This window comes from Acomys minous (genome assembly GCF_964271855.1).
Source record: "Acomys minous genome assembly, chromosome: 9".
Lineage (NCBI taxonomy): Eukaryota > Metazoa > Chordata > Mammalia > Rodentia > Muridae > Acomys > Acomys minous.
In genome coordinates, this window is record NC_140490.1 from 77,933,887 (window position 1) to 77,958,546 (window position 24,660).

General features: G+C 43.5%; 2 pseudogenes across 2 annotated transcripts; one reads left to right on the plus strand and one right to left on the minus strand.

Moving 5' to 3' along the window:
• Nucleotides 1–10,920: 10,920 nt before the first annotated feature.
• Nucleotides 10,921–13,114, minus strand: LOC311605895 (zinc finger and BTB domain-containing protein 12-like; annotated as a pseudogene). Its single transcript has 2 exons — nt 13,105–13,114; nt 10,921–11,996 (listed from the first exon to the last, which is right to left on the minus strand). The product of its transcript is annotated as a zinc finger and BTB domain-containing protein 12-like (transcript).
• A 7,484-nt stretch (nt 13,115–20,598) lies between these two features.
• LOC311604761 (serine/threonine-protein phosphatase 2A catalytic subunit beta isoform-like) lies at nt 20,599–21,722 on the plus strand (annotated as a pseudogene). Its single transcript has one exon. The product of its transcript is annotated as a serine/threonine-protein phosphatase 2A catalytic subunit beta isoform-like (transcript).
• Nucleotides 21,723–24,660: the final 2,938 nt, after the last annotated feature.

Here is a 24,660-nt window from a genome sequence, read left to right on the forward strand (position 1 = left end):
GTCCTGGCCACTGCTCTAATATTTCAGCTCTTTGATCCAGACGTCTCTTACTTCCTTAAGCAAGTGTTGCAAACATTATTCCAATATGTTGTTTTAAGTTGAAAAACTCTAACACAAGTAGTCAGGGAATTGAGTTATGCCATTAAAGATTGTCCATTAGAGCAGCATTTCTGGGCTGCTACTTGAGCAAGCATCCTTCTGCATAATCATTAACAGGAAGCTCCCTGGTTTCCTCATCATCAGTCTTTGAGATACAAAATAGAGAAAGAGAGGGGAAAGTGTGTGTGTGTGTGTGTGTGTGTGTGTGTTTGTGCGCGCGCGTGCGCGCGCCTGCACGGTCAATTGAACTACAGGTTTTTTTTTTTGAACTACAGTTCTATTGAAAAAATATTAAACTTAGCAATGATATCCCATGGGACCATTGAAACATTAGTGAGGGCTGGAGATATAGCTCAGTGTTAGAGAGCTTGCATAGTGTATGCAAGGCCCTGAGTTCAATATCTAGGATAGGGAAAAACAGAAAGAAAGGAACAAAAGAGAAGAGGAGGAGGAGGTAAGGAGAAAGAGAGAGAGAGAGAGAGAGAGGGGGGGGGGAGCGCATTCCTGAAATAAGGTTGCCTCTAGAGATTCCAAACTGGGAACCAGGATACTGCCTTGAAAATATTTAAATTCTAAAGTTTCCTTGTAAAGTATTAACAGAAATGAAATTGGTTAACTTTTTTATGTGCAACTCGATTTCTGTCATGTATAACATAAATCATTTAATGTATCATTTACAGCCTTAGAGAGGCAGACATATTTAATCCAAGTTCATAAACTCAATAATAAAATACAATTTAAAAAACTGACAAAAACCATGAACAAGACAAACACACCAGATGCAGCAAGATATAACAAGACACTCTGGTTGTTGCTACTCAGAGTTGTGATCATCACAAGGATAACTTTCCCTGCACTGTATGCAGCTTGCTAAAAAGCTTGAAAAATATTCCCCCAAACAAAATACACTCAATACACATGCACACATCAGGCAGATGGAACAGTAAGTGGCTCCCAGTCTGCTAAGCAGCAGCCAGATCTAGGGATAGCACACTCTAGAGAGTGGCTTCATTGGAAAAAAAAAGTTGCAGGAAAGCTATTGTAGAAAGAAAAGAATTAGCAGATCACTGTAATTTGAGGTCAGCTTGGTCTACAAAGAGAGTTCAGGACAGGCAACGCTACACAGAGAAACCCTGTCTCAATAAATAAATAAATTAAATTAAATTAAATTAAAAGAAAGGAAGGAAGAACTGCATTGACTGCCAACAGCTGGGTGGCTGTAGGGCCTCAGTGTCACAGCAGCGGGAAGAGGAAACGCAGGTGCCTAGAGGGCTCAGTGTCACAGCAGCAGGAAGAGGAAATGCAGGTGCCTAGAGGGCTCAGTGTCACAGCAGCAGGAAGAGGAAACGCAGGTGCCTAGAGGCCTCAGTGTCACAGCAGCAGGAAGAGGAAACGCAGGTGCCTAGAGGCCTCAGTGTCCCAGCAGCAGGAAGAGGAAATGCAGGTGCCTAGAGGCCTCAGTGTCACAGCAGCAGGAAGAGGAAATGCAGGTGCCTAGAGGCCTCGGTGTCCCAGCAGCAGGAAGAGGAAATGCAGGTGCCTAGAGGCCTCAGTGTCACAGCAGCAGGAAGAGGAAATGCAGGTGCCTAGAGGCCTCGGTGTCCCAGCAGCAGGAAGAGGAAATGCAGGTGCCTAGAGGGCTTGGTGTCCCAGCAGCAGGAAGAGGAAACGCAGGTGCCTAGAGGGCTTGGTGTCCCAGCAGCAGGAAGAGGAAATGCAGGTGCCTAGAGGGCTTGGTGTCACAGCAGCAGGAAGAGGAAATGCAGGTGCCTAGAGGGCTTGGTGTCACAGCAGCAGGAAGAGGAAATGCAGGTGCCTAGAGGGCTTGGTGTCCCAGCAGCAGGAAGAGGAAATGCAGGTGCCTAGAGGGCTCAGTGTCCCAGCAGCAGGAAGAGGAAATGCAGGTGCCTAGAGGCCTCAGTGTCCCAGCAGCAGGAAGAGGAAATGCAGGTGCCTAGAGGGCTTGGTGTCCCAGCAGCAGGAAGAGGAAATGCAGGTGCCTAGAGGCCTCGGTGTCCCAGCAGCAGGAAGAGGAAATGCAGGTGCCTAGAGGGCTTGGTGTCCCAGCAGCAGGAAGAGGAAGCGCAGGTGCCTAGAGGGCTTGGTGTCCCAGCAGCAGGAAGAGGAAACGCAGGTGCCTAGAGGGCTCAGTGTCACAGCAGCAGGAAGAGGAAACGCAGGTGCCTAGAGGGCTTGGTGTCCCAGCAGCAGGAAGAGGAAATGCAGGTGCCTAGAGGCCTCGGTGTCCCAGCAGCAGGAAGAGGAAATGCAGGTGCCTAGAGGGCTTGGTGTCCCAGCAGCAGGAAGAGGAAGCGCAGGTGCCTAGAGGGCTTGGTGTCCCAGCAGCAGGAAGAGGAAACGCAGGTGCCTAGAGGGCTCAGTGTCACAGCAGCAGGAAGAGGAAATGCAGGTGCCTAGAGGGCTCAGTGTCCCAGCAGCAGGAAGAGGAAACGCAGGTGCCTAGAGGGCTTGGTGTCCCAGCAGCAGGAAGAGGAAACGCAGGTGCCTAGAGGGCTTGGTGTCCCAGCAGCAGGAAGAGGAAATGCAGGTGCCTAGAGGGCTTGGTGTCACAGCAGCAGGAAGAGGAAATGCAGGTGCCTAGAGGGCTTGGTGTCACAGCAGCAGGAAGAGGAAATGCAGGTGCCTAGAGGGCTTGGTGTCCCAGCAGCAGGAAGAGGAAACGCAGGTGCCTAGAGGGCTCAGTGTCCCAGCAGCAGGAAGAGGAAATGCAGGTGCCTAGAGGCCTCAGTGTCCCAGCAGCAGGAAGAGGAAATGCAGGTGCCTAGAGGGCTTGGTGTCCCAGCAGCAGGAAGAGGAAATGCAGGTGCCTAGAGGCCTCGGTGTCCCAGCAGCAGGAAGAGGAAACGCAGGTGCCTAGAGGGCTTGGTGTCCCAGCAGCAGGAAGAGGAAACGCAGGTGCCTAGAGGGCTTGGTGTCCCAGCAGCAGGAAGAGGAAATGCAGGTGCCTAGAGGGCTTGGTGTCACAGCAGCAGGAAGAGGAAATGCAGGTGCCTAGAGGGCTTGGTGTCACAGCAGCAGGAAGAGGAAATGCAGGTGCCTAGAGGGCTTGGTGTCCCAGCAGCAGGAAGAGGAAACGCAGGTGCCTAGAGGGCTTGGTGTCCCAGCAGCAGAAAGAGGAAACGCAGGTGCCTAGAGGGCTTGGGGCCACAGGTGCAAACGTTCATTCTGAGCCAGAACAGCCACTGCTGCTTTTGTGACTGCAGAGCTTTTACCGAATTTGAGGGTAGGGTGGGGGAACAGGTTGAGACAGGGTATCTCTGTGTAGCGTTGGCTGCCCTGGACTCACTTTGAAGACCAGAATGCCCTTGAATTCACAGAGATCTGCCTGCCTCTGGCTTCCTGAGGTGGCGTGCGCCACCATGCCCAGCTTCTTCCAAATCTTGATGCCATTTTTGTACTCTGTGGGGACAAGACAAGGGAAGCGTGTGGACTCTATTGGATTATAATGTGTTTGTAGACGATGGGTAGGGTGGGGTATTAGAGGAGGGCAAGAAATGTAGAAAAATGCAACCTAGTGAGACTATGGCACAAAAATAACTGACTTGTTTTCATTATTCATTAATATACAACATCCAAAAGCAATTGGGGAGTTTACATACTACTGAAATTAATAAATAATAAGAGGTTCAATTCATCAAGCAGTTAAGTTGCAGGAGTTGGGTGTGGTGGTGCCCACCTTTAATCTCAGCACTCAGGAGGCAGACCCAGGCAGATCTCTGTGAGTTCAAAGCTAGACTGGTCTACAAAGAGAGTTCCAGGACACCCAGGGCTATCACACAGAGAAACCCTGTCTCAAAAAACCAAAACCAACAGCTAATCCCTGGGATACTGGGGATGAATAATTGGGTTTTCTTTGTTGAGAGGTGGTAAAAATAAGAACGCAGCTAGCCTCTGTGGTGCACACCTGTAATTCCAGCACTCGGGCACTCAGGAAGGCAGAGAAAGGCAGACAGATTCCTGTGAGTTTGAGGAAAGCTTATTCTATAAAGTGAGTCCAGGATAGTCAAAGGTACAGAGAGAAGCCGTATCTCAAAATAATAAATAAATAAATATAAGGACACAAAGGCAGGGGGACCAATCAGCTACATTCTCAAGGCCTGTTCTCCAAGCTTTGCAAGCCTCAAGTGTGTCATAAATGGGGTGATTCTGGACAACAGAAATGGCAGGTTTGGCCTCAAGGCAATGGGTGGATGAGGCCTCTCAGAGGTGCCTCTGTCAGGGAGACAGCCTAGCACAAGGAGATATGGTGCTCTAACTTGCTAGACAGGACCTTGAAACAGGCAATACATTCTTTCAAATACTTTACACTGTGGTCCCTTTTCAAATGTCAGCCAGTGTAGGAGAGTCAGGCATAGGGTAGCTGAGGTAGAAGTGAAGAGGTGTGTGTCCCTCACAGTGAGGCTTCAGAACAAATTCTGTCATTTCCAACTCAACATTCCTATTTTGGGGCATAGTTCCCAGTGGCTGATAGTGTGGCTGCCATTCCTTACTTAGTATTCTCCGCATGTACTCATGTATATTACTTTCTTCTCCCCCACCCCCACACCCTCCTGCTGGAAGCAGAGCTTCCCTGATGAGCTCCACTGTCTGAGTACATGAAGTATAGAGAGTTAGATCACTGGACCTTGTTCCATTGCGTTTCCACACGCAACGAAGGACAAAGCTGCCTCGGCATAGTTCAAGGCCTTTCCCACCTGACCGACAGAATCAGTGGACTGTACATTAATAAGAGCTTCTTGGTTTTTTAAAAGGCTCATCGTCATAGAGTTTATATGCTTTCAGACACCCAGCGTTTGAACTTGAAAACAAATAGATATGTAGCTCTCCCTGCCATCTGTAGCCTATTTTCCATGGTTCTAGGTACCTGTGGTCAATATGGTCTGAAAATGTTAGGAGAAAAATAGAGTTAGGAGAGAAATAAATTCATACCTTTCTATTATAATTTCCTTAGGTTTTATTAGTTACTAGTTGTTGATGTCTTTCTGTGCTTAACTGCATATCAGAGACATGAATGTATATGAAAACAGCGTCACTAAGGCTTTGAACAATCTGCAGCGTCAAGGACTGCTGTGGGAGCTTGGAGCTCGGAGCGCATCTCCCCTGACTGAAAGGGACCTGGCTCACGTCCTCTGCAGTTATTATCTCAGGTTGCCACTAGTTCTGTTGTTGTTGTTTTGCTTTGGGTTTTTTGAGACAGGGTCTCTCTGTGTAGCCTTGGCTGTTCTGGACTTGGTTGTACACCAGGCTGGTCTCAAACTCACAGAGATCCTCCTGCCTCCACCTCCCTGAGTGCTGGATTACAGGCATGCACCACTGCATTTGGCTAAATTGTCACTAGTTTGAGGCAAGTGAATGCTTACAAGTAGAATACGTGTGACAGCTGCCAATACAGCTCAAAGCTTCGATTTTGCAGTTTTCTGTTTCCTTCTTCCCTAGTGGTCTGGCAAATCCATTCCTTCACAGTGTAAAACATGCTCTTAACTACTCTCAGCCCTACCATTAAAAAAATAAATCCCAACTTTCATTAACAATGATATCTTTGGAAATGAATACAGGGCAAAACTTTTACTTATTAGTAAATAAAAAATTCACACATTATAATTCAAACAGGCATTTGGATGCAGTGGTACACACTTTAATCCCAGCTCTTAGGAGGTAGAGACAGCTGGATCCCTGAGTTTGAGGCCAGTCTGGTCTACACAGGGAATTCCAGGACAGCCAGGACTACATAAAGAAACCCTGTATCAAAAAACCAAAAACTGCCTTTCTGGCGGTGACAAGCTTCCTAGGAGAACATGCCTCTCGCAAAGGACCTATCTCCCTCATCCCTTTCCAGAAGAGAAGAGGAAACACAAGGAAAAGCGCCTGGTGCAGAGCCCCAGGTCATACCCTATGGATGTGAATGCCCAGGATGCTATGAATCCCCACGGTCTTTAGGCATGCGCACACGGTCATCTTGTGTACTGACTGCTCCACTGTTCTCTGTCAGCCCACAGGCAGAAAAGCAAGGCTAACAGAAGGATGCTCCTACTAAACATATTCTTTTACACATGCTTATTCTACTTCACCTACCCTTTTTCCAACAAATAATAACTCCAAATTATACACTACCAAACAAATCTCAAAAACCACCACCTCCTACCTTCCCTAACTATCGTAACACAAACCTTGCCCCTGATACTTCAGCTAATTATATAAGTATAGGATATAATAGTCCAAGAGTCTTCAAAGCCCTAAGAAAACATACAGTTTAACTTCTGACAAGAACTGTAAGATTCCATTCTACATCTATTGAATGCAAATCAATCACTTTAATTGAGCTAAATCTATGACTATTCTCAACAAACCATAAAGACACTAGAATCCTATACTTAATCATTGGGGCTTGCACAAGTATAGTAGGAACAGTCCTAAGCATTTTAATTTGAGCCAAAGTAGGTTAACCTGAGCCCTATTAGAAATATACAATGTAATCGTTACTGCACATGCATTTGCCATAATTTTCTTTATGTAATACCTATAGTAATTGGAGGCTTCAGAAACTGATTACTGCATCTAATAATTGAAGTACCTGGTTTAGCATTTGCATGAATAAATAATTTAACTTTCTGACTCCTACCTCCTCATTTCTCCTGCTTCTGTCATCATGAAAAGTAAAAAGCCAGGGCAGGAAGGGTATCTCGCGCTTTAGCTGGAGACCTAGCCCATGCAGGAGCATCTGTGAACCTAACCGTCTTCTTCCTACATCTATCCCGTGTCTCATCTATCCTAGGTGCTATCAACTTTATACCACTATTATTACTATAAAGCCACCTGCCATAACACAGTATCAAACACCAGTACTCATCACAGCTCTACCATGGCTACTCTCCCTTCCAGTATTAGCACAGGTGTTACTATACCTCCTCCTGTACAACCTACTCTGATCCTGCTGGATGGGGTGGACCAACTCCTTATCAACATTTATTCTGATTCTTTGGTTACCCAGAACTCTATATCCTTAAGCTCATAGGATTCAGAATTATTTCACATATCTTCACTTATCCGGGTAAAAAAGAGCCTTTCAGATATACAGGAATAGTGTGAACTATATCTATTGGCTTCCTTGGATTTATTGTTTGAGCCCACCATATATTTACAGTTGGATTTGAAGTAAACACCTGAGTCTCCTTCACACCAGCCACTATAATTATTGCTATTCCAACTGGCATAAAGTTTTTAGTTGACTTGCTACACTCCATGGAGGCAACACAAATGATCCATAGCTAGACTATGAGCCCCAGGGTTCATCTTCTTATTCACAGTCCGCACTCCGTGGAGTTAACATTAAATGATGCCCAGGTAGACTATGAGCCCCAGGGTTCATCTTCTTATTCACAGTCTGCACTCCGTGGAGTTAACATTAAATGATGCCCAGGTAGACTATGAGCCTCAGGGTTCATCTTCTTACTCACAGGAATTGTTCTATCAAACTCTTCACTTGACATTGTCCTTCACAATATATACTACGTAGTCGCCCACTTTCACTATGTATTATCTGTAGGAGCTGTGTTTGCTATGATAGCTGGATTTGTCCACTGATTTCCTCTATTCTCAGGTTAAACTAAATAATACATAAGCAAAACCCCCTTTGCTACTATATTTGTAAGAGTAAACTTAACTTTCTTCCCTCAACATTTTGTAGGTCTTTCAGGAATCCCAATGCTACTCCAACTACCCAGATGCCGACTCCACATGAAATGTAATATTCTCTCTAAGATCGTTTATCTCACTAACAGCTTTCCTTATCATGATTTTTATAATCTGAGAAGCTTTTGCCTCCACATGAGAAGTATTCTCAGTTTCATCAACAAACCTAGAATTACTTCACGGCTGCCCTCCACCATGTCACACATTCAAAGAGCCTACTTATGTAAAAGTTAAATAAGAAAGGAAGGATTGGATCCCCATAAAACTGGTTTCAATCTAATCTCATAATCGTTATGTCTTTCTCAATGAGATACTAGTAAATTTACAGATCTAATATCTTATACGGCTTACCCTTTGCAATTAGGCTTACAAGACGCTTCATCCCTTATTATGAAGAACTTATAAACTTTCATGGTCATACATTAATAATCACTTTCTTTATCAGTTCTCTAGTTCTCTATATTATCTCATTAATACTAGCCACTAACTGCACATCCTAGTACAACAGACGCTCAAGAAGTTGAACCAATCTGAACCACTTTACCGGCTGTAATTCTAATCCTCTTTGCCCTTCCTTCCCTTCAAATCCTTTATGTAACAGATGAAGCTAACAATCCTGCCCTCACAGTGAAACTACAGGACATCAGCGACATTGAAGCAGTCAATATACTGATTTCGAAGACCTGTGCTTTGTCTCATACATGGTTCCAATAAGCGACTGAAAACCAGCTGAACTCTGCCTACTAGAAGTTGACAATCGAGCTGTACTTCCAATAGAACTTCCAATCCACATCTTAATTTCATATGAAGAAATACTTCACTCATGAGCTGTTCTCTCATTAGGACTAAATACAGATGCAATCCCAGGACATCTAAAACAAGCCACAGTAACTTCAAATCACCCAGGTGTATTCTACGACCAATGTCCAGAAATCTTTGGGTATAATCCCAGTTTTATACCAATTGTTCTTGAAATAGTACCACTAAAATATTTTGACAATTGATCAGTTTCCATACTTTAAACTCACTATGAAGGTTAGAGCATTAACCGTTTAAGTTAAAGTTAGAGACTAAACTTTTCCATAGTGAAATGCCACAACTAGATACATCCACAATATTCACTACTGCTCTATCTGCAATAATTACACTCTTTATCTTATTTCAATTAAAAAAAGTCTACACAAGTTTTCCCTACTCACTATCCCCTAAAACTCTAAAATCACCAAAACTCCAAAGCCCTTGAGAATCAAAATGAATGAATGCCTCTTTTATTACCCAACATTAATAACACACCAGTAGTCATTATCATTATTATATTCCCCTCAATCTTATTCCCCTCTTCAAAATGCTTAATAATAGCCAACTCCATTCATTCTTACAATGACTAACTAAACTTATTATAAAACAAATAATATTAACCCACTCCCCAAAAGGACAAATATGTTCCCGAGTAATTATTTCCCTTGTTGTATTCATCGGATCAACAGACCTGCTAGTCCTTCTCCTGCACACATTCGCACTGACCACCCAGCTCCCTGTAGACGTCAGCACAGCCACCTCACTATGAGCAGGAGCAGCAATCCTAGGTCCACACCGACCACCCAGCTCCCTGTAGACGGAAGCACAGCCACCCCACCATGAGCAGGAGCAGCAATCCTAGGTCCACACCGACCACCCAGCTCCCTGTAGACGGAAGCACAGCCACCCCACTATGAGTAGGAGCAGCAACCCTAGGTTTTTGACACAAAATAAAAAGCTCATTAGCCCACTTTCTTCCTCAAGGAAGGACTATTTCACTCATCACTCAATATCATGCAAACTATCAGCTTATTTACTCAACCTAAAGCCTGAGCAGTTTGTCTTACAGTTAGTATTATTGCCAGACCCCTGCTAATAAACGTAATTGGCGTAGCTACCTTATTAGTAATAAATATTAGTCCACCAACTGTTACAATCACATTTATTATTCTTGTATTGCTTATCATACTTGGATTTGCCATTGCCCTTATTCAAGCCTACATATCTACCCTCTCAGTTAGCCTTTATCTACATATTACATAATGACCCCCTAAACATATGCACATCGCATAGTTAATCCAAGACCATGAACCCTAACAGGAGCCTTTTCCACCCTGCTATTAAATTCTGGTTTAGTAATGTAATCTCATCATAACTCTATTATTCTTCTATCATTAGGTCTTCTAACAAATACTATGTACCTATGTTGACAAGATATTATCTGTGAAGGAACCAATCAAGGCTCCATATCCCTGTTGTACAAAAAGGCCTTTGTTATGGAATAATCTTATTTATTGTATCCGAAGTATTTTTCTTTGCAGGCTTCTCGTGAGCCTTCTACCTCTCCAGTCTTGTCCCAACACATGACCTAGGAGTCTGCTAATCACCTACAGGAAGAGCACCCCTAAATCCACTAAAAGTATCTCTTCTTTTTTTGTTTTGTTTTGTGGATAACAAAGAAAAACGAAAACCTCAAACTCCAGGGGAAAATATTTTAAAATACGTTTTACTAAAAAAAAAAAAATACCGTATAAGTCTCTACTCCTCTCCCTCCCTCCCAACAGCCCTCCTAGTGTCCTTTTTCACGTGTGCCCTGCCCCCCCCCCATTCACTGTTCTTGCTACTGTACGCCCATGTCTCATTACCTACCCAGGTTGCCCACCCCGTTCTTTCATTTCCGGTGAATTACGTACCTACTGCCCCACTTCCCCAGCATGCAAGAGCCGCCTCCTCAAAGACTTTGCACTTGTTTGCCCTACCACCCTCTCCCGCTGTGAGCTATTCTAATACAAGTAAACTGCACCCTGCCAATCCCCCAGCTCCCACCGCACCCTGCCTCCCCAAAGGCAGCTTTAGCCAGGAAAAGCTAGTCTTCAAAGTTCTTTCAGCCTTTGCATTTTCCCCTCCCTCCACATTGTTCGTGCACCTCTACAAAAAGAAATCTTTCTTTGGGACCCCACAGTCCCTCACCATCGTAAACCCTGTCTCCGACTGCATCTTTTTCTCCTACTCTTTGAGGCAAGGTCTTCTCTCCAATCCTCCTGCTTACAATGTACGCCTGATCCAAAACCAGCCCCCGACTTCTGCTGGGCCCAGAACCGCCCCTCCGCGCGCGCAGCCTCCCGCCCTTCAGCGGATAAGGATCTCCCCGACACCTGCCTCCAGCACGTTCTCAACTGTGGTTTCGCCATACTGCTCCTTGAGGTGCCGCCCGGCCTGTGGCCGAAGCGCACATCACGGTAGGAACATCCGCAGGGCTGCGCTCTGAGTGCAGGTTGAGGAGAACGTGCAGCGTGGACTTCTGAATGAAACACTTGCCGCAGATGCCACACGAGTGCGCCTTGACGCAGCGATGGACGTTCACATGGCGGTTGAGGTTGCTGCTGCTGTGGTTGAACTGTTTGCCATAGTGCAGGCACATTTAGACTAAACGTTGCGCTCGAATGTGGAAGACCAGCTTCTCCACAACCTGATACACACTTTGGTGCACTTGATGTTCTTTAAGGGGTTTCCACTTGAGAAGGCCCAGGCAGGTGTTCCCAGCCGCACCCTGCCACCAGACTGCCTCCCCGCCCACGCCCGGGCAGCCCCAGCCGCCTGCCGCTGCTTCCACAAGTCCCGAAGTGGCCCCCACACTAGCCCTGCCTCCTGGGATCAACAAACAGGCCTTCGCCTTTGCGGCCTCTTACAGGCTGCAGCAGGCCTTCACCACACCTTGAGGCGGGGCTACAGTGTTGGGGGCCACACTGCTCTGGGTTAGCTCCCCCAGGTGGCTGCGCACAGAAGCCCCAATACCCAGACCCGCTACTAGGCGTCCTGGGGGTTTGAGCCAGTTTGCCACTTTAGACTCCACCTTGACGATGCAGATGTCAGAAACATCCTCATCCTCGGCCTCTGCCTTCATCCAGCGGCAACTCCAGCTTCACCGGCCGCAGGAGTGGAGGGGTTAGAGTAGGTGGGGTGGAGATTTTGGTGCTGGCTTTGGGGTCCTGGGGAGGGAGGAGGGACTTGGTGACACTGACACTGCTCACCAGGCTTGCCTCGCTGACCCCATCCTCTTTGAAGCCTATTTTGGGCCCAACAAACTGCCTGAGGGCGTTCCTGCATTTCTCCACCAGTGCTCCATTCGCAGGTAGGAGGCGACGGCAGGTAGTTCACGATGTCCTTGACTGCTCCAGGGGCCCGCGCAGCAAGTGAGGAGCAGGTCCGCTAAAATGCGCTCTGTGCATCAGCGAGTGCTGGGGTTCAGCAAGAACCGGTCCCAGAGGAAAGGCGATCAGGCCGCCTGGAGGCAGGCAACCGCCAAGGACTGATGCCTCCGCCCCCAATAAACGTTTGTGCAAAATAAAACAAACAAAACCAAATGACCCGATCTGTGCCATGTCTGACCAAACTTCTTGTTTTTAAGGTCACTGAGAAGAGTCGAGGTTTCGCCCCCCACCTGTAATTTAAAATTATTTTACCACTTTCCAAATCCTCCCCCAATCTGGCTTTTTCCCTTAGGTAAGCTTTTGTTTAACCGGCCTCCCAGTGTTCCTTTTAGCCTTGTTAGAGTGGGGGTGGCTTGTTTACAAGTCCAGAGCCATTGGGCTCTGAGAATCTAAGTTGCTAAGAAACACAGCACAGCAGGAGTTTTCCTAGCAGTTAGAGTTTGACTCCCCCTTTGAAAATTTCCTGGGCAGGCAAGAGCGAAATGCCCCAGAGAATTAGATTAGACCTCGGCTGTAGTTGAACCTCCCTCTCCTCCCTTTCCTATATTGACTTTGGCCCTGGAGAGTGTTAGAAGTTTCCATTCAGAACTTTTTAATGTTTAGATCTGAATATTAAGGGTGTGGATAACATTAAATTCACTGGACGCCATTTGTTGATGAATATTAAAAATTAATATTGTCATACATTTAGCAAAACCTTATTTTATTCATTAATCATTAATTTCTCCAAATAACCAAACACTGAGACTACGAGCCATTCAAAATTAAGCACAAAAGGGTACATAGTAACGACTCTGTTATCCCGTTATCATTTTATCCTCTCCTCCAAGCCCTTCTCTGGAATCGTCCATCGCCTCCTCTCCTGCACCTTCTTCTTCCTCTCTGACTTCTGGCCTCTCAGCCTCAAAACTCCACCCCTACTCTTTCTGCCAAATCCCAACCAGCTTTAAATTAGGTGGAGCAGAGGTCACACAACAAGGACAGGAGTACTTGATAATGTGCCCATCACAGCAGGGGCCAGATCTTAGCGCTAAATGTGTTAGCATTAGAACACATGGCACCAGACCAAGCGCCATCTTGTTCCAGTGACGTCCCCTCCCCCACCTTGGTTTTCCTTCTCTCCAGCCCTCTCACCTCCCACCCCTGACTTCCCTGCACCTGGTCCCCACCATAGTCCCCCTTCCCAGCCTCTCTTCCACCTGCTTCTCTCTCCATCCTCTTCCAAGGTGAATTTTATTTCCCCTTCTGGGGAAGATGCATTCATGAGAAAAAATTAATATTTATGTCATTTACTTTACAATATTCTGAAATCCCCAAGTCACAAAATCTCCACAGACTACCAGCGACCAGTCAGATGCAATGTTCACAGGGTCTTTTATTTATCATGCTCTGGAGCAAGGACAGTCTGTTCCCCAGAGGCTGAGGAAGGTGGGCGGCCTTGACTCCTTAGAATACATGGTTTATAAATGCAGAAACTGCAAGCGGGACTTTCCCAGCCTTGGCATTATGTACTTGGGTAAGGGGTATAGAGGAAGCAAGTCTTCAGGGGGGCTCTTAAAGTTTTTATCTGCTGTAGCTGTTACACTGCTGGTCTCCCACACAATTGGGTAAGGGGATGAAGGGGAACCTGGCCCTAATCTGATAAGGAGAGCTTTTGTTTGGATCTTAGGGAAGTGAGCAACCCTCCCCCCCCATTGGAAGTTGACTTTTAGCTGATTAAGCAAAGGGTGGGGGTGGGGACGTGGGTGGAGGCTTCTGCTCAGGGAAGCCAGCCCTTGTCCAGTTCTCACAATTCCATCCCTTCTCCAGGTACCAGAACTGGTTTCTTTGTGGATCTCAAGCACCTGCCCATTTTTTCTCTGAAATGTCTTCCTCAGAAAGTCACCTTTGTTCACATTCAGCTGACCTCATAGGGGCTGTCAAAGAAACCAGTTCTGCCTCAAGGAATCAGGAGAACTTCAGGCAGCCCAGAAGGTGACACGGGAATTGTGAGGCACAGGAATTCGGCCCCTTGTTTGCTTCCTACATGGCCAGCTTAACAGTAGCCTTCTCTGCTCGGCAGCCTCCAGCCATCTCTCACCCTCTCTCGTCTCCTGACACCCAGGCTGGTTTCTCTCTTTTGAGCCATCACTGTAGGCTGACTGCAGCTTACGGTGGTCCTACCTGAGCACTGAGATTTATACACAAGTGCCACCACCCTCCTTCCCTGGCCCTTTGCTTCTTGAGCCTCTCATTCAGTCTGAGTCCTTTGATGTTAGAATTAAGGCCATTGATATTTAAAATTATTGAAATGTGCATGTTAGTAATAAGTAATCCTGTTGACTTTTGATGTTTTTCTTCTTCTCAATGTAGTTTTGAAAGGGAAAATTTTTAATTAGCATTAAAGCAACCAGAACAGCAGAGCTCTCTAACTCATAAGTGCAGGTCGACAGGTATGTTAGCCCAAGGTCCCAGATGATAAGTCACAAAGAATGCGGAGATAAGAGACAAAGGCCTACTGAGTGTTCCAGGGACTGGCTGGCCATAAAAGATAGGGAGGATACACAAGGACAAATTCCTGAGAGAAACAGGTACCGGACATGATCAAGTGAGTAATGAGCCAAGACCCTTCATCCAATTTTATGGTGTTTGCTTAATCCTCTTTGAGGCCCGCACACAATGTTCCAGGTTTGAGTTTAACCAGATTTGTTGTCAGCTCAGATAAAACATCTACCCTCGGGTTTCAAGAAAAACAGGAACCAAGGACTGTTCCCATATGATTAAGTCTGAGCTTACCCCAGATCTGCCTACGCAATTTGCTGATGTTCAAATGTTTAAAACAACCAATTGTGTGTGGCCGCGCCAAAACTTCCCACTGCCCCCGACCCTTGCCCATATAAACCCCAAACCCCTGGGCTTCGGGGTTGACCCCTCTGTCTCCTGCGTAACATACGTGTCAACCCGGAGCTCTGCCAATAAACTACCTCGTGTGTTTACAGCAAGACGGTCGTTTGTATATCTTTGGGTGCACGCCATCCCGAGGCTTAAGTGAGGGTCTCCCTTCGGGGGTCTTTCAGTTTGTGTTTTAGTAATTAAGACTTGGTATTTCTTTCTACAGTCTTTCTCTGCAATGCTCAATACCCTTTTCAGGGAGAAATGCTTCCTTTATTTTCTTTATAGAGTTTAGTTTGTTGATTATAATTTGTTTAGGCTGTTTACGTCATAGAATGTTTTTTTATTCTCCTTCAATCACCATAGCTTTGCTGCGTGTATTAATTTAGGTTTGTTGTTATAGCCTGCATTGCTCCAGGCTGTGCTGGATTTCAGTGTTCACTGAAAAAAAAAAAGCTGTTATTCTTATAGATTTTCCTTCATATGTGACTTGGATTTTTTCTTATGCCTTTCATTAACTTTCTTTGTTGTGTATACTTGGTGTTTTAATATGCCTTGAGGGTTTTCTTTTCTGGTCCTGTCTATTTGGTGCTCTGTGTTCATTTTGTTTTTGTATAACTGTGCCTTTCCTTAGTGGGGGAGTCTTTTCAACGATTATGTTGAAGACACTATCCATGTTATTGACTTTGTATGTGTCTCCCTCATCTATGCCATTGTATTTTTGATGGTATTCCACATGTCTTATGTCTTCCTTTCTTGTGTGTGTGTGTGTGTGTGTGTGTGTGTGAGAGAGAGAGAGAGAGAGAGAGAGAGATTTTCATATGCATTAACATCTCTTCATGCTGACTGCAACTCTAAGGTAAAATAAAGCTTGTAATCCACATGTTGTTTTTGATCAATAGGAACCTATAAAGACAAACATGAAGCTGCATAGAGTTTTCTGTGATTTGAATTTGTTCATGATATTTAATACTCAAATACACAAACATAAAAGAAATTAGAATTTCTTAGTGCTATCAGATTAGTTATAGACACTTAAAATACAGATTATGTATGAAAGCTACTTGATAGGTACTTTAAGAAATTGGATTAAAATCTCATAATTTTATATGACCGTGAGACACATAGCTGAAACTTTTATAAAATATGCTTAGAAATGGCTGACTCCTTTCCTCTGGGATATGATGTTACATAAACAGCCCTGTCTTAGGGAGAAGTGATCGATTATGTCCATGGTTTAAGGAGAAGAGCGAAGTGAATTTAGACAACAATGTGGAAACAAAATGAGCTTCTTAAAACAGCCATTTAAATGTTATAATCTTTTTCTTGAATATTGCAACGTGCAAAGAACTGAAAGTCATGAGCAAAACATGAATATCTAGGCATCAAATTATGAATATTTATCATTACAAAAGAATATGTACACTCCAACATTAGCAAATACTTTTAATCTATACAATATATTGAATAGAATTCAAATACTAGAAAATAGAAAACAGAGGAGATATTTTGCAGATAGAATTTCCTCAGTTAATTACAAAAAACTTGGAGCATCAATTCAGATGCTTTTCTTAGTTCAGGTTTGGTGGTTTGCGTCTTTTTTTAAGGAATTAACTTGTTTCTGTACAGTCAGGATTTAAACCAAATTCTAACAAATCCTCCCAGCATCATAAAAAGTGTTGTCAAAAGAATATTGTAACAATAAATGAAGAAAAAGGTAATATATGCTTACAGGGATCCATGTCTGTAATGAGCAAACAGAACTATGGGGCAGCTAGTTAAGCAGACTGACCCAGATGGGGCTCAGACACCTGCTGCAGTTGTCCCTTCCTCAGAACACTGTGGCAATTAATGGTCTTGAGTCAAGAAGTTGGTCCATATTCACTGTTAAATGAAAAATATATTATTTTAGTACAAATAACCAATGTCCTCTCAGACACTAGACTCATAGTAATTTTTATTGATGTAGATCTAAAGATTTTCACCAGCAATTAGACAACGTCAAGTAAGGAAACATCAGGAATCTGAAGACAAAAGGAATGAAGATCTAAGACTTCATGCCCTGCATCTCTTCCCCATCCTAGACAGTGAATGATGAACATTTCTCACAGAGGTTTGGTGAGAGTACGCCTCCTTGGATGTTACAAAGGAAGTACTTACGCAAATTTTAATTGAAAAGTATTATGTGCACAGAAAATATAGATTGCAGAATCAGAGGAATATTCAACTGAATAATTCACCTTAGGCCCTAATCCTTCCCAGCTCTCCCCCATGTGTGTGTCTGAACTCTACTGACTGGCACAGAGAGAAGGGAAGTTTGGATTTAATGCATTGGGATTAGGAACCAAAGAGCAGACTCTAGGGAGTGTCGGGAAAGAATATGAATTTCTTTCTGGGATAAACATACTCTAGAGGATACTGGAGCAAAACAGGACAAACTGAGTCAGAGGACATGTCCTCTGACTTTATTTTATTTTAAAAAGAAGTACAGAAATTTATTCTTCTTATCTTTTTGGTTACAACTTTAATTCTTAGCAAGAATGGTCCTAAGTCAAGAGACTTAAATGCATGGACCCATGCTCCCTTGAGCATACATAGAGTGAGGACTGGACTCTCTTGCTCTATCTGTGTTCTTCGTGAGAAAATGCTCACAGGAATGCCATGCTTCACTCCTAGGTGTAAAGTTCAGCTCATTAAATGTTTAAGACATAAACTGTTAGATTAGAGGCAAATACCAGCAAGTAAACATATGTTTCTCAGCTCAACACACACCATACAATAAAAAATAGGCCTTTGTAAAAATTAGACCTATGAATGTCAGGTATAGAACTCCAAATGCTGGCTTCTTAAATGGTAACTAGGGAATGTAAAGTTGATGATCAAATCTTAAATTCACCACACTGGGCCTAGTGCAATTTGTGAAGCCTAGGCAAGCACTGTAGCATGTATCTGCACACCCAAAAGTAAACATGGAAGGCAGATGTAGGAACAGCTCAGGTTAGAAGCCAGCCAGGGCCACACAGAAAAAGAAAATGACATACAGTTGTTAATCTGAAGCTTAACTTACTGCCTCAAGAAATTGGCCCTTTTATTTAAAGCTTCCAAACATTTACCCTGTTTCTACTGGTCACTGCAAAGTTCCTCAAACTGCTTAATACTAATTAATGTAAAATTGTTTCTAGTTAATTATAATTCAGTAATGTTCACTCTTCCTAATAATTTTGATACTAACCACGGTTTTTAATGGAAAAATGGATAATCACATTCCTCTTTTCTGCTTATCATACTCTGAGGATACAATATCATTCTTGAAATCCGGGGTTGTTCTATTTTTTTCCCCATGGAGTCTTTCAGTGTTTGGAGACAGAAACCAATATAGCTACTGCTTCCGCTGTAACTTTCACCCATAACTGAAATTAAATCCTACCAGAGCAAAGGCCTCCAATGTGGATTTGTGTGTCACAGGCTCAATAGCTCATCAACAAGGCAGGAAATCAGCTACGAACTTGACCCATGAAAATTACACCAAGAGGAATTGCTTGTGAGATATTTAATAAACTGCTCCATGGCAAGCACACTTGCTGTTGAGAGCAAGTGCAACTACGGGTCAGACTTCTTCTTTAGTGTTCAACATGGTCTTACAAAGTCTTTGTCCAGAAACATGATGATGGGCAGCTGAGGCTTTGCTATGTAATCACTTAAGGACTCCTCACAGAGAGCAGCACCTACGTTCTTTTAACACATAACATAGGGTCACATGGCCCTTCCTGAACTTTTGTTGTATGTAATGTGGCCAGTGTGTCACAGAGGTTCTTAATTTCAGAGACCTCTTTGTAATCACCACCACATTGTCACATATTTTGGAGCAATTACCATCCACCAATATGGGCTAATTCTTCCTCTGGTCTACTATTTTCCCTTCTATAAGTACACAGAAAATCTGCACTTTTTACTTTATATTTTAAAAACACACATCTTTTCCAATTTTTTTTTTCTTACTGAGACTCCCAAATGCAGTTTAGGTACGTGGCACAGGACAGAAGTTAGACATATAAGAAGTGCTTTAGAGGCCAAAATCTACTTCCTATGTAACATGATTATTTTCTGTGTGTTCAGTGTGACAAATGCTAACAAAAGACTCCAAAGATAGTAACTAGGGGGGAGGGGACCCAGGAGGTACAGGTATGTCAATTTTAAAAGTAAAGCAGTTGGAAGGTGGTCATAGGAATGATCATGAAGTAAACTGAAATCTTAGCATCCTGACTAGTAGATTTTGAGTGATTATAAACCAAATTGGTTATCATGTCGACTTTCTATAATTATTTTCTAAATTTAAAGTTTTGAATTATGCCTACATGAGAAAAACAGTGTTTAACTCAAGTACAGGATTCAACAAATGGTGCTGGTGTGACTGGATTTCTACATGTAGAAAAATACAATTAGACACATATTTGTCACCATGCACAAAACTCAAGTCCAAGTGCATTAAGGACCCCAACATAAAACCAGAGAAACTAAATCAGTCAGAAGAAAAAGTAGGGAAGAGCCTGGAACACATTGGCACAGGAGACAACTTCCTGAACAAAACTCTAATAGCCCAGGCCTCAAGGTCAACAATTCACAGTGGGACCTCATGAGGCTGAGAAGCTTCTGTAAGGCAGGAAACACTGTCAAAAGAACACAGTGACAGCGTACAGACTGGGAAAAGATCTTCACCAACTCTACATCTGACAAAGGTCTAACATCCAAAATATATAAAGAACTCAGGAAATTAAACACCACCAAACCAAATAACTCAATTAAGAAATGGGGTTCAGAATTAAAAAGAGAATTCTCAACAAAGGAATATCAAATGGCTGAGAAACACTTAAATACATGCTCAACATCTTTTGTTATCAGAGAAATGCAAACCAAAACAACTCTGAGATTCTATCTTACACTTATCAGAATGGCTAAGATAAAAAACTCAAATGACAGTACATGCTGGCAAGGATGTGGAGAAAGGGGAACTCCTTCACTGCTGGTGGGAGTGCAAACCTGTACAACCACTTTGGAAATCAATGTAACATTTTCTCAGACAACTGGAAATAGGGCTTCATCCAGACCCAGCTATTCCACTCCTAGGAATATACCCAGAAAATGCTCCACCACACAACAGGGACATATGCTCAACCATGTTCATAGCAGCCTTATTCATAACAGTAGAACATGGAAACAGCCAAAATGGCCCTCAGTTGAAGAATGGATAATGAAATTGTGGTACATTTACACTATGGTATACTACCCAGCTATAAAACACCAAGGAAATCTTGAAATTTATGGACAAATGGATGGAATTAGAAACGATCATACTGAGCAAGTTAACCCAGAAGCAGAAAGACTTACATGGTATATACTCACTAGCCCAAAAGGCATGTCCCATGAAAGTTTTCACTTACCAGGAGATTGGACCAGTTGTGAGGACATCCTCTTGGGACTCTAGGTGAGAGAAATATAGGAGATGTGGTAATAGAAGGATCCAGAGCATCTTAGAAACCAGAGCATCTTAGAAAGAAGAAGATCATAATGGATGGATCAGGGCCCAGGGGTGACTACTCAAAATATTGCACTAACAAAGGACAATACAAGTAATAAACACAAAACCCCTACTCTGATCTAGGCAATAGACAGGACATTCTCCACAGTTATGTGGAGAGCAGGGACTAACTCTGACATGAACTCTGGTGCCCCATATTTGATGACCTACCTTTGGTGGAGAGCCCTGGTGGCACTCAAAGAAAGAATAGGCAGGCTGCTAAGATGAGATTTGATAGCCTGTCACCACAAAGTGGGGGAGGAGATCACCTTTGATCATGGACCTAGGGGAGAGTGGAAGGGAGGGAAGAACAGGAGGATACAAGTGATGGGAGAACAATTGAGTTGTAATCTGAATAAATTAATTTTTAAGATTACCAAAGAAATGTACAAAAGGTTTGCATTCTGTGGAGATGCACATGTTCAATTTTGTGACCTTATGGAACTCTTCAGAATTGGTGGGAAATCTCCAGACACAAACTACCTATTCATGAGTGACTGTGTAGGCCCAGGTTATTATTCTGTGGAGGCTGTGGCTCTTCTAGTAGCATTAAAGGTGCACTATCCAGAGCACATTACAATACTGCCAGGAAACTATGAAAGACGGCAGATCACACAAGTATACGGATTTTCTGATGAGTGTCTATGGAAGTATGGAAATGCCAGTGTACGGGAAAACTTTACAGACCTCTTTCATTGTCTTTCACTTACAGATTCAGTAGACAGATATTCTGCCTCCATGGTGGCTTCTCTCCACCCATAGATACAGTGGATCATGTGAGAGCTCTGGATCATTTACAAGAAGTTCCTCATGAGGGCCCAGTATGTGATCTCTTATGGTCAGACCCAGAGGACAATGGTGAATGGGGCTTTTCACCATGTGGTACTAGCTACACATTTGGACAAGATATTTCTGAAACACTTAATTATGCCAAGGATCTCACACTGGTGTGTCATGCTCTCCCGTTTGCAATGGAATGATATAAATGGTGCCATGATCAGAATGGGGTTACCATTTATAGTGTACCCAATTACTGCTCTTGTTCCAGAAACCAGGCTGCTACCATGGAATTAGACAGCCCTTTAAAATATTTTTCTCTTCAGTTTGGTCCAGCATCTCATCATGGAGAGCCCCATGTGACCCAGTGCACCCCAAACTACTTCCTATAAATTCCTCCCCTGGACCTTTTTTTTGTATTTGCAAGTATACCTGGCCCTTTACTATGTACATATGTACATATATATTTAAAAACAGTGGTTATCTATGTGTTTCTGTAACAAATGGTGGTATGTCTTGACATAAAGCCACATCATGGACCACAATGTGATGTACTAATGATAAGTGTTGAGTACAATTTGCAACTTAGGACCCTGTCCTAGACGAGTCAACTGGACTGCTTGCCTGTTGTACTGTAGTAACCATTGTTTTTGACTGGTTAAGCAAAAAAGGTCACTGACTACCTCATTTCCTTTGCGCTTTCTTGGAAATCTAGTTACAATGCTTTAACTGGCTTGGATTAACAGAGTTGGAGTTTTATTTTTAAGAACTCACAAGCTGATTTACACTTAAATTCATAATCCTTTATTTTATTGAAATGTATGACTAATTGAAGAAGAGATTCCTTGGGAGTATGTTGTCATAACATTAAAGAGATTTTCTTTCATTTAAACTAAAGTACTATTTGATGTTGAGCTGCGTATTTCTGTCTATTTGTCATGACCATGCATGCATCCTATTTGGTGGCCTGCACAAATAAAGTTTCCAATTTAAACAAACAAATCTGGCTTTAATACTAAACTATTGGTAGACGTCAGTGTCCTGACCACCCTCTTTAAGCTTCTTTTTCTGTTAATGGCACATACAAGTGCAGTGAAGAAAGGCCTCCAGATAGCCAAAGCAGAAAAGGCTGCAATACAGGGGAAGGGTGCTTATGATCCAGGAAGGGCTGAAGTACTTTTTCAGTTAGGAAAGCCAATAGGCTTTCAGGTCATGCCATCATCACCTAACTCCAGAGGACATGAAACTGCTGTCTCTGCCTCACTAATGTGGTAATCAACACTGAAATTTTGAATTCTCTGTAGCAAACATACACATTGCGTCTAACCTGCTAGCATCAAGAGAAGAAGCAAAGAACTTCCTACCTCACATCTAGATTTCAAATTTGGAGCTATTATTCCTCTGTGGTGAAACTTTTTACAGGTACCTTTGAGCGAGTCTAGGTTTTACATCACCAACCTCATTAACAGGGAGATGTACATAGAGAAAGATAGGAGTGCATGCTGAATGTGGCACATATATGGGTATGATTCTAGTAAATTACAAGCTCATCTAAAGTACGTAGTGCTGTGTCTGGAATATAGCAAGTACTTAATATTTACAAAGTTATTTATATTTATATAGCTGGTGTAGTGTTGGAATTCAGGTGCCACATGAGAATTAAATGGGATTCCCATTTTTCAGGCAACTTTTTCAAAATCCATTTTTAGATATTTAGTCTAAATTCTGAAATCACTTTTCCTTTAATCTCAACCTGCCTCATATTTTCCCTCAATTTCCAGTTTTAATCTAACTTTATTCACTAACATACCCTCATCTGGAAAAACGTACCCTAGTGTCTTTACCAGTAGAATCCAAACAGAAACCACCCATTTCCTTAATGACAGTGGGGAGCTTGATTTTCTGACACTACAATGTCAGAGAAATCTTTTCCATTCCCTTTGTCTAATATAGGAAAAATGGAGGAGAAAAACAAAATCTTTACCCATCCAAGCTGAGTTGAGTGGAAAGGTCATATCCTGGCAAGTAGCTAAAGTCAGGTCTCAAAAAGCCAAGTATTTATAAAGCTCCTAAATCTGGATTTTACTTAGCATGAGGAAACTCATTTCAGAGAGGTGAGGATGCAGAAGGCACCCTTAGTAAGGAGCAGTTCTTCTGCTGCCTCAGTCTTGGACTTCCCAGCCCCAGCAAACAGGAAGTGAGGAGCAGCTCTCTGTTTGCTTACAAGTTACCCAGTCTGTGGCATTTTGTTACAGTGGCCTAAAGGGATTCAGACAGGTCAAGAATCGGGAATGAACTTCCTGAGGAGATATGACATGGGGATCAGGTGCATGAGCACCTCAGGCTAGTAGAAAAGAAAACCAGAACAGGCACAAGAGCATGCCTTGGCAGATAAGTCAGTCAAGGGCAGCAGAGGCTGGATCATTCCCTGCCTCAGCATGGCTCCCTCCTCTCCTCCTGCTAGCCCAAACACTGACTTCTAGCAAGTGGCCCTCAGCAGAAGAGGGAGGGTCCAAGAGACAGCGTAGCAGGTAAAGTGCCAGTCATGCTGGCACTAGAACCTGAATTGCACTTCCCTACATTTTAAAAATAGCCTCTCATGGTAGAATGTGCATTTCAGTGCTAGAGCGACAGAGACAGGCAGATCCTTAGGGGCACTGGCCAACTAGTCTAGCCCATTTGTCAAATCCCAGGCAAACAAGAATTTCTTTCTTCCTTCCTTCCGTCCTTCCTTCCTTCCTTCCTTCCTTCCTTTCTTTCTTTCTCTTTAATTTTTTCTCTCTTTCTCTCTCTCTCTTACTGTCTCTCTCATACACACACACACACACACACACACACACACACACACACACACACACACACACTGGAGTGGTAGGTAGTTATGAACTGCCCAATGTGGGTGTTCGGAGCCAAATTCGGCTCCTCTGCAAGGGCAGTACATGCTCTTAGCCATGGAGCTATCTTTCTAACTCCAAGATTCTGAGACCCTTAAAGTTCCTAACATGCTCAGGCCTCTCACTAACCATCACCAAGGCTCCCCAAAAGCCGAGGAAGCTGCTTCCCCAGAGGACCAGCCAATCACCTGCTCTAAAGTTAATTCTATCCGCCCTCCAAGTTATGAGGAATGGTCCCATTCACACATCTACCTATCCATCTCTGGCCAAGAGAAGCCTTGCTCTTGCTTTCAGCTCTGCATGGACTCACTTGAAATGATTTCTGGCCTTTTCTGCCCCACTTGCTCTTTAGTCACATAGCACTCCTCACCCAAACCCACTTCAACAACTCCAAAGGAATACTTCAGGTACTGGAAGGAATGTGAGAAGAATGACCCAAATCACAGTTAGACAGAAACCTGTGTCCATTGCAGGACCCCAGCACTTCAGTTTTTCAGGTGAACTG